This window comes from Podarcis filfolensis, assembly GCF_964270895.1.
Source record: "Podarcis filfolensis genome assembly, chromosome: 6".
Taxonomy (NCBI): domain Eukaryota; kingdom Metazoa; phylum Chordata; class Lepidosauria; order Squamata; family Lacertidae; genus Podarcis; species Podarcis filfolensis.
The window spans coordinates 38,398,476-38,409,076 of NC_139609.1; positions in this window are offsets into that span (position 1 = coordinate 38,398,476).

Here is a 10,601-nt window from a genome sequence, read left to right on the forward strand (position 1 = left end):
ATTGCCTTTAAACATATTATTTGTCCCTCTGGAGTGAAAGTGAAAGAACACCTTGGGGGCAGTGGCGTAGCGTGGGGGGTGCAGGGGGGGCCGGCCGCACCGGGCGCAACATCTGAGGGTTAGGGTTAGGGGACGCAAATCCACGGGTTAGGGGGCGCAAATTACTTGCCTTGCCCCGGGTGCTGACAACCCACGCTACGCCACTGCTTGGGAGGAAGGCTTGCCAAACTCTGTCCTTTCACTTTCTACCCTATGAACTCTACCAGTAAGGTGGTCTAAGTTGGATGCTCCAAGCTTTGATCGGGTGGCTTAAGCAAGCCATCCTTGTGTTTCTATACAAATAATTTGGAAACTCTCACCATTTTGGAACCTAAGTTATACTGCCTGTATTTTCTTGCTGTCGTATGGAAAAGCACATGAATCTGGCCTTTGATGAGTTTGTAAGTAAACCATTTTTAACTTACCAAATGTGTGGTCTTTTTGTATGCTAAGAGAAGTTGGGAACTTTGGAAGCAACTTAGAAGGGATAGTTTGAAGGTCTAACAGCCTATATTTCCATGCTTTACTTTGCTGCATATTTTGTGATTTTAAGTCTCTGCTGGGGCTGTTCGACCAAAGAGTCCTTGCCCCCAAACCTGGATCTAGGCATCGAGGGAATTCTCTTTTTATTTCACCATATCTGTTTTTCTTTTTAACCAAACTAATCCAACATAGAATCCCTAGTCTGATCTATTTATAACAGAGCCAGAAGCAGAGTTTTGACAGACATGTCTAGCAGTGCGTTAATAAAGGCCAGAATGAAAACAACAAGGAAATATAACTTCTGGCAGAGTGGATAAGAAATGTCCCCAGGACAGTGATGAACCATGAAGACACCTATGAGATTAACATTTATTGAGCAGGACTGTAAGCAGCCACTCTGCTCTGTGTGTGAAAATGGCACAAAGGAGGAGAATGCTTTGGATGAGCCCAAATGTAGACTTCAGTGCAAACTTCAGTCACAGAATGGTATGAACATGCTGTAAAAAAATATTTTTTTAATGAATGTATTCATTGCATTACATAGATATGATGCAAAGCCCTTGTTGAATTACTAGGGATAACAGAATTAGATAACTGTCTGTGACTCAAGTCCAAAATAGGTTGACTCATAAATTGCAGTGTTTCCCCAGGTTTTATCATTCTTTCCCCTTTAATTAGTAACAGATATATGCAGTCACCACTGCACTGGTTTGCGATTACTCCCAAGTTTCATTTTCACTTTAGCAAACTGGTATGCAGATTAGCAAGTACAAAGCATATAGAAAAAGCCTTGCGGAACTTCTTAATGTGAACACACAGAGATACTTATTCAGGGGAAATATTTGGAAAACCTCTCAATGTCCAGAATAGGTGGACAATAAAGCTTTCAGCATAAATGGAAGACATCAAGCATACGACATAGCAAACCTTGCCCAAAGTAGGAAATGGATGCAGAAAATCTTGTATTATTTGGACACACATGCTTCTTCCTTATGTTTCTTGGGATTTGATCTGCAGGATGAATAGCAGCAATGATATGTGTTCATATAAACAGAGAAAAAGGATAAAGCAAAAGGAACTGACTGCAGTGATTGAATTAAAAAAGACTGAGGCCTCTCTGATCCTTCATGCTGCTGAAGTATCATCCAGGTAAAGGGTTTGGGGGCAGAATCCAGACCCCATCACACTCTCAGTTGGGCTTGGAATTAATGAAGAAATTTTCTACTATTTTGGGGAAAACAGCATGGTTAGCCTACCAGATTTCCAAACTAAATGGTGAGCAGGGGAATAAATAATAAACACATATATAAGAAAGTGGCCTAGGCTGCACAGAGACACCCAGGGAACATCAGGAGGCACTGAAACTCAAAATTATCCATTGCTCTTGGTCAGAGATCACCAAACTGTTTGGACCAGTTTCATAATTTTCAGAATGTGCAGTGGGCACCTGCCACAAAATAGCTGCTGTGGGGGGCATGGCATAACACAAAATTAGAAACTGCAGTCACCGTAGTGAAGCTTTTCTCACAATTGTTTTTCCATACCAGGAAAGGCTTCACTTGCTTGCTGAATTTCTGCCTGCCATACTGTTTTTAAAGGCACAAGAACCTTGTTCCCCTACCAAAACCAACCCTAAACCAAATCCTAGGCTACCATCTCTTACCTGGAAGTTACTGCCATTAAACTTCTGACTAGATATGAATACCATTGAACTGACAGTTAACTATACAGCTAATTCTTAATGAGTGTGTGGTCTTTGGTTTCTGCAGGCAAGTCACACCCCTAAGCTTCTTTGCAACATTTTCACATTTGCCTTTGGCGGGGAGCGGGGGTTGTTTAACCCCCTTAGCTGTGTAATTGTATTTGTGTAGCAGTATTCTAGGGACTACCCAGTGTCACACGAACCCATCACAGGAAAGATACATTCTGTTTGCTAGGGGGAAATGCAAAGCCAACTATGGACATTTCTGGACCTTGTAATCTCCAAGATTGCAGGACAAAAGCAGGAAATGACCACTAAAGAGGATGGAGAAACAGCAGTCCTTTAGGACTCAAGGGACTCCTACTGCCTGGTGTCCAAACAGCTCACTTATCCATCACAACTCTGATTTCATTCATTGATTAAAAACAGCAATAAGGAGGCTGGCTAAGTTCACCGAAATCATAGAGATATGTACCTGCACATTTTCTAATTTTATTTTTAGAAGGGCTAGAGACTTACTCCACACCCCCCCCAAAAAAACCCTCCAAAAGCTTGGAGTCTGGAGTCCCTGACCAGATGTGTCAGTGAAGGCCTGCACAGGTGCCCAGGGGTTCCGGGTTGGTGACACTGAGGTTATTGTTCAGGGAGAAAATTGGAATCATTCTGTAGGAAGAAGCAAAAATGTTTCTAAAATAGTGTCTTCCTAAAGATCCAGCCACTGGAGAGAGTACACGGGGAAGCATTTTTTTTTTTTAATTCTAATTTTTTCAGAGAACACATTATCTTCACATTTCTGTCAACTGTGAACTGCCAAAAAAATAAGCCTTGGACATTTTCACTCTCTTCACACATGGAAGCACAGAGACAGGTCACATCCTTCGTAATAAACTCTAATCTAGCCTTCCCCTGTCCCCCCCTTTTTTTAACTCTAATACTGGTAACTAAGAAAAATAATAGGTATCAAGTGCCTTAATGCAAAGTAAATATGCATGTGTAGAAAAGTGCAAGGTAAATGTAAAGCCAAACAGTTGCACCTTATGAATGCGAAGCACACCTGTGTTCTGCAGGCTTGTTTATGGAGTTTAAATTGAAAAAAAGTAGTTTCTATAGTAACATTTGCATCATAGTGTGCACTTATGCTGCTGCTGCTAGAGAAAGGCATTCTGACATGTGAACCTTTTGCATTTCTTCAGTGTTACAAAGAACAAGTCTGTTGTCCAACAAATACTGTATAAACTTCCCTCCTCAAGGTGGATGCCTTTCAATGTCAATAAGCACATATCTGATCTGTATGCACGTTTTAAATGATTATGAGGGGAGAGGAAAGGGTACATCTTATCTCGAACAGCTGGATCTCTCTCTCTCTCTCTCTCTCTCTCTCTCTCTCTCTCACACACACACACACAGAGAGAGAGAGAGAGAGAGAGAGAGAGAGAGAGAGAGAGAGAGAGAGAGAGAGAGAGAATGAATGCTGGTTCTTTATATGTCTGGTTTTGTTTCCCTTAGAATTCTAATGGTGGTTGCCAGTACCTCATTTAAACAGAGCTTTTCCTCTCTAGACTCACAGCAACTGCAGCAATGGAAAACCAGTACTGTAAAGGCAGGCTGTTAATTGACTAATTCTATTTGTCAATAAAATTGAAGCACACCACTGTGTTCTAATATGGATCTACAATGAGCGTATCTGTATATAATAATATGTAAGGCAGTGAACAAATCCACCCTTTTCCGGAAAAGGTATGTTTGGAGGACCTGGAGGAGTAGGTGAGGGCAGCTGAATTTTTGTCCTTAGAGCCATAAGCAACCTCTGTGGCTTAGAGTGCTGTTAACAGCTAAGACTGATACACCAAGTGCAGCCCTACTTGTTTACTGGGTTTACAGTCGTCCGTGCCTTATTAAACTCCCTTCTAGACTCCTGTAATGCATTATTTGCATGGGCTGCCTTTGAAAATAATCTAGAGACTGCAGTTAGTGCAGTATATGGCGGCAAGGGAGATTATTGGGACTGGGCAATATGAGTCCATTATGCCAGTACTTTTAACATCTTCACTGCCTTCCAGTCCATTTCCAGGCCCAAGTCGCTGCCCCACCTCCTGGCTGATCTAAAAACCCAAGAGAAAGGGAAGACATGCAGAATACTTGGTAGGTATATCTATCCAGTGGTTCCAATTATCCTTGTCTCCAGGATAGCCCTTTCATTCAGTTTTTCAAGTGCAGTTGGCAACCACCAGTTTTCCTAAAATGATTACTTCCACCATTTCTTCGAATGAAAGCAAATTAAAATATCCCTTATGTATTTTGCTGCACTAGTCTGGACAGAGACTGAAATTTGACAAGCACCTGAGTTTACTCTATATATTGCAGGACACTCTAGACCAGGCACCCCCAAACTTGGCCCTCCAGATGTTTTGGGACTACAATTCCCACCATCCCTGACCACTGGTCCTGTTAGCTAGGGATGATGGGAGTTGTAGTCCCAAAACATTTGTACGGCTGAGTTTGGGGATGCCTGCTCTAGACACAGTTGCCAATACATATGGGAGGCACTAAATTAGCCAATTAATCAGCACATTTTGTTGGAGGAACTCATGTGTCTCTCTGGATATTAAACCTCCACTAACATGGAAGGCCCAGCAGGATTATTTATGGTCCTCATGTCACAGTGCCATCAGGGGGCTGTGGACATAGCAGAGCAAGACTTCATTTCCTGAAGGACCCAAACCATCAGATGTTAATTCAATTCTTGGGAGTTTTGAATCGTAGGGGGACTATAGGATTCTTCATGTCTGACCCTAGCAGCACCAAAGACATGTTTCTTTCATGTATTTATCCCACATTGCTGCAAAAATTTTGCATGTTCAGTACAATGAGCATGTGCGTGCATGAAGGTGGGGTTGGGGGGGATTGTGCAGGTCCTTCCCATCTGATCAGCACTGCAGGATGAGACCTACTTTATGGTGCTATATACTACTTTATGGTACTTTATAGACATTCAAATATTATTGTAGTGTTATGGGATGAAGCCATAGAATAGCAACTCCTGTCACATAGTCACAGGCCTAGGATTTATTGTTCATTCTTAACCTGGAACTATCTCTTTTTTCAATACTTATTCTGACCAATGTGTTACCTTACTTGTTCTATGAAAGCAGTTCTGTAATTATGGTTGGTAGGTCACTTGATACAATTCTTCATGCAACTATTATATTAAAAGCCAATTCAAAATAACCATGCTGTACACAAAATGTGCTTGATGCTTAATAGGATGTACGTGCTGAATAGAAAGATGTCTCAGAGGGGGAGGAAAGTGGAAGAGGACTATGGAACAAATAAGCATGTCTTTTTTCACATATAATATGAAAAATTTCCGCATGTTCTAGCACTGCCAATAAAAAAAAAATGTCTCTAGAACCTGACATTAATTAGTTGCTGGACCATTTAACACAGCAGACACTATAATTCAATTAAAGAGAATATATGGCTTTCTAAAACTCCAGACAAAGAAGCCAAAGAACACTCCAATGTGCAATTTTGCATTTTCTTCTCCTTTTTCCTCTAAATGTATGACTTTATCATACACCATGTGGAAAACGTAAACTGACCCTGCAATAGCACAGAATAAGGATATGCTGGTCCCAAAATGCTGATGGTGTCAAATGTGAGAGATGAAGAGTCAGGGGCACCTAAAAACATCACTATCCACAAGTGGGTTCTGTAGTAATTCATAGTGAGGCAGCTGAAGGGAGAGTGACTTTTAATATTTTCCTTCATCCTGACCTTTAGCCAAATTGCTAAATGTGAAACGGGGGGAGGGGGAGGGTTGTTTGTCATTATGTTATGCATTTTTTGTGCTTTTATATTGTGAACTGCCCTGTGATCCTCGGATGAAGGGTGGTATGGAAATTTAATTATCCTCTTAATCAACATCGTCATCATTTTGCATTTGGGCAGCAACATAGTTCTTACTCGGCTGGTTAAAATATAATAGGGCCAGATTTGATGAAGTGAACATGCGTGAGGGCCGACCAAAGTTGTTGACCTTTTTTAAGGATTTTACCCCAGGGAACAAACTGCCACAGGGGCCGGATTAAACTGGCTGATGGGCCGGATTAGGTCCCTGAAATGGACTTTGGACATGCCTGCAATATAACAATACCACTCAGTGCTGTCCCTGAGGTTACCCACTATGATTTCACACATATTGATCAGTTTCCTTAACCGAAAGGTCTTGCCATGAAACATGTCAAGCATGATCCAGCAATTTTGACAGACAGCACTTCCCCTCGCAAAGGTTGCATCTAACATTATTCCAAACTGTATTTCCCTCCCCCCCCCATCGATTATAAGATTGGAGTCTATTTTGTATATACATAATCAACTAATGAAGCTAGCTGAACATAAAAGCTACATATAAAGTATGTTTTATTTAATCATAACAACAACAACAGCAAATAAATAAATAAATAAATAAATGCCACATGAACATTAAGAGATAAGATTTTTGAACCTTTATCCAAGAAGCAAACATATTGAAGTTACATTTAAATGCAGGTGCCACATTTTTGCCACAGTTGCTTGTAAACAGATTGATAAAAACACAATTAAATCAATCATTAAACATTCTTAAAGACCATAAAATGTAAAGAGCCATTAGATGCAAGAAAATATTCTCAATTTGTACCGTTGTTCAAAAGCAGGCTGGGGAATCACTGGCCCAGGAAATAAGCCACACTGAAAAGCATAGGACTTACTTCTCAGTAAACATTCACATAATAGTGCTGTAAGAAGACAGTATGAATGAATGATCACTTGCTGAAACCTAAAAGTTTGCAAAAACCTGTGGAAAATGCTACAGAGTTAATGAAATTACCTGAAGTGCTACAGGGAAACATACATTGACTGCTCCTAATAATGAGTTTAACTAGAAGACTTCCTCATTATCTACACATTACAAAAAAGATTTAGAGGTGGGAATAAAATTAGTTTCAACAACTTATAATACCTTACCTTACCTTGGTGGAGACGTGTGCTACAGAATGTCTATCTTGCTATTAGAAGAACAAAACCAAAAACAAGCACAATCATTCAAGTTTGTCCTTTAACCTACTTGCATTAACAGTTTTTACAAAAGAAAAAACCTTTGGATAACTGATTTCATACCCTCCAATATTTCTCCAATGAAAATAGGGATGTCCGATTCCATAATTTTATTTTTTATATTATTTATATCCCACACATCGTATTGGGTTGCCCCAGTACTCTGGGCAGCTTCCAACATATATAAAACCATAATAAAACAGTAAACATTTTTTAAAAAAACTTCCCTGTACAGGATTGCCTTCAGACAACTCAGGGATTGTATAACTCCATACCCTCCCAACATTTCTGCAATGAAAATAGGGACATCCTAAGGAAAAGTGGGACATTCTGGGACCAAATCAGAAACTGGGATGGCTTCTCTAAATGAGGGACGTCCCTGAAAAATAGGGACACTTGAAGGGCTAGCAACTGCTCCTCCCTCTACAATAAGCCAATTTCTCTTTATATTAATCAGGATGTAATAGAAATAAGAAAACAATTCTGTTTATCATCTTCCAATATATAGTAATATTATTTATGTGATGTGCAGGAATTACCAACCTTTTTGGACTAGTTGGCATATTTTGAATTTTGAGGTAGTGCTATGGCTGCCTATCACAAAATGGCAGCCATTGGAAAGTGGCATAGCACAAAATGGCTGCCATGAGGGTCATGGCATTGCTGCTTCCCCCAAAGACAACCTCGTGCTAATTTTAGGAAGTCAGTTATTCCCTGAGCAGAACCTAGCTGTATACTGCATACTGCAAATATTTCCCACAAACAGTTTCTTTGGAACATAAACCCAATTGCTCACTGTGAGTACTACCCTTCTCTTTTTCTTCCCAGAAGAAATATACTGTAGCGAATGGAGATGTAATGCATTGATCAAATAATGAGTATAGCATTTGCTATTCCAGTAAATGGCCTCAGCTTGAAAACAAACTGCCGTTTGACTACCTTTTCAAATATTGCTCAATACAGCCAACATTCATTTCTGAGACTTGAAAACCTTGACACCAAAACCCAGCCAGTCTCATCTGACTGCTCTGTATCCTAAAGTGTCTCCATCAGGTAAACACAATTTGATAGCTACATCAACCTCAATAAACTCACTCTACAAAGTCTGTTAATCCTTATTATAAATAATATGGTAAAACCTCAACAGGAATTGACTCATTTTTCAGACCAAGAAAAAAACACAATTCATTCAATATTATTTCGTCTGAAACTTACTATAGGCTGAAACGTAATTGGAATTATGTGAGCATATAATATTGGTCATAGTTCTGAGTGTCCATGTTCCACAAAAAGTCCTAGGAGAATGGATGGTAGCGGTCTATTAATCTCTCGTTGTTGAGCTCCCAATTAAAGCAACTTTTATATAACTCAGCCACTAATTTTCACACATACACATGTGCACACTTCCATCTTGTAAGGGAAGTTTCCCTATTCTACAAAACACCACTCACATAGGATGTGATGGTAATGTATCTCATTTCAGGACCTTGCGACAGCATTGCATCGACGAGTATGTCTTATGTTAAGATGTGCTTTGTGGCATATTGCTAGGAGGCAAGAAAAGTAACACCACTTAAACCTTAGATATGCATTTCCCCTCTGGGAGAAAAGAGAGTTGGCAGTTGTTATTCTGTTTCCAGCTGGCATAAAGCACAAAAGAGGGGAGAGAAATATTGCAGGATGTATTCGCCCTGTAAAATGTCACAGTGGTACACTAGTTTATTATTGTGAAGTTTTTAAAATGTCTGAATGACAATTACTTAAAAGATCTAGTCTTGAACATCAAGTTTTTTGGTGTTATTGTATTAATGTAGCCTTAACCAACCTAGGGTCCTCCAGTTGCTTTGAACAAAAAGTCCCATCAGCCCCAGCCAGCACATATCTCCTAAGCACTAGTGGGTAGAGTGGTAGAGCAGCAGCAGAAGCAGCACTCACCAGACCTCCTGCCAGTTGAATTTCTTACCCAGGAGAGGAGAAAGGTAGTGGAGAGGTTGGCTTGGTGCAAACACAACAGCAGGAGCACTGAATTGGCATACGCACTACGTCAACCTCCCCACTGCTACTGATTCTAAGAAATAGAATTGGGGGAAACAATGGACCACGAATGAAGAATTCTGTTGACTAGCCTCAGTAGAGAATCAAAGCTTCTTTCTAGAAGGCTTCATAGCCTTGGACAGGGTTGGAGAACCTCGGGGCCTATTTGGCCCTCAGGACTTTCACAATGCCACCCACCGTCCCAGTTCTGCACATGCCTCAAGTGATTTTGCCTGGCTCAAATGTGTCCTTGAACTGTGATAATGCCTCTTGCTTGTTTGGATGTAGGGGAGTGAATACATGGGATGGTGGTGTGTGTCTGCTTGACTGGCACGAAGCCAACAGTACAGAGGTAGGTATCACATCCACATTTGCCTCTGTCCCTGCCCACCACTGGGTGGAGGACCCTCTGGAACAGCATGGGAGGTGATGCAGGGTGAGGGGGAATCCAACCCAGAGCTGCTACATATCTACCCAAACCTTTAGACTGCTGTAATTTGGAAAAGTTAGAAGCAACAACTGATTTTGTAAGCCCGGGCTCTTCCAAGGCTATATTAAATGCTGAAGGAAAATATGCACGTTTTTAGGGGTGTCAATTGCCAACCACATCTAACCCCCTCACCAAACCTCCCCCGCCACTAACATTTGCTTGTCAAACCTGCCTAGCCTTCACGAAGCCCCCAAGTACTGCGCCAACCCCAACTCCTAGACTTTGCCATCCCTCCAGTCCCCCCATTAATCTATTTGTCCTTCTGGTTCCACCTCATGCCACCACTGCAGCCAAGTGGGACTACTGGCCCACCAGGAGGATCACTGCAGGAAACAGACCTGAAGTGGTGGCTAGCCAGCCTAGAGATCTGCTGTAGGCCAACTCTTCATTATAAATGGTGACAGTAATGGCAGATTACCAGGCTAGCTAGCTAGCCACCACTTCCAATCATGTTCCTGTGCTATTCCCACCACCAGGCTGGCTCTTCATCCTAACTGGTGGCAGAAAGAGTGGATCCCCAAGATGGCTGGTGCAAAGCAGTGTGCTCTAGCTGTCCCCCCACTGCTTCTTATCATGATGCAGTTTGCAGTGCCACACACCTGTGGCCAAGCTTACTACAATGTGAAAACAACCTTACATTTTTATTATATGTATATAGAAAAAAAGCTATCACTTATTTGAGAAATGCTTAATTTAATCTGCTGAAAATAAGAAAATCTTAAATTGCATCTTCACTTGATTGTAGAACCAAATTTG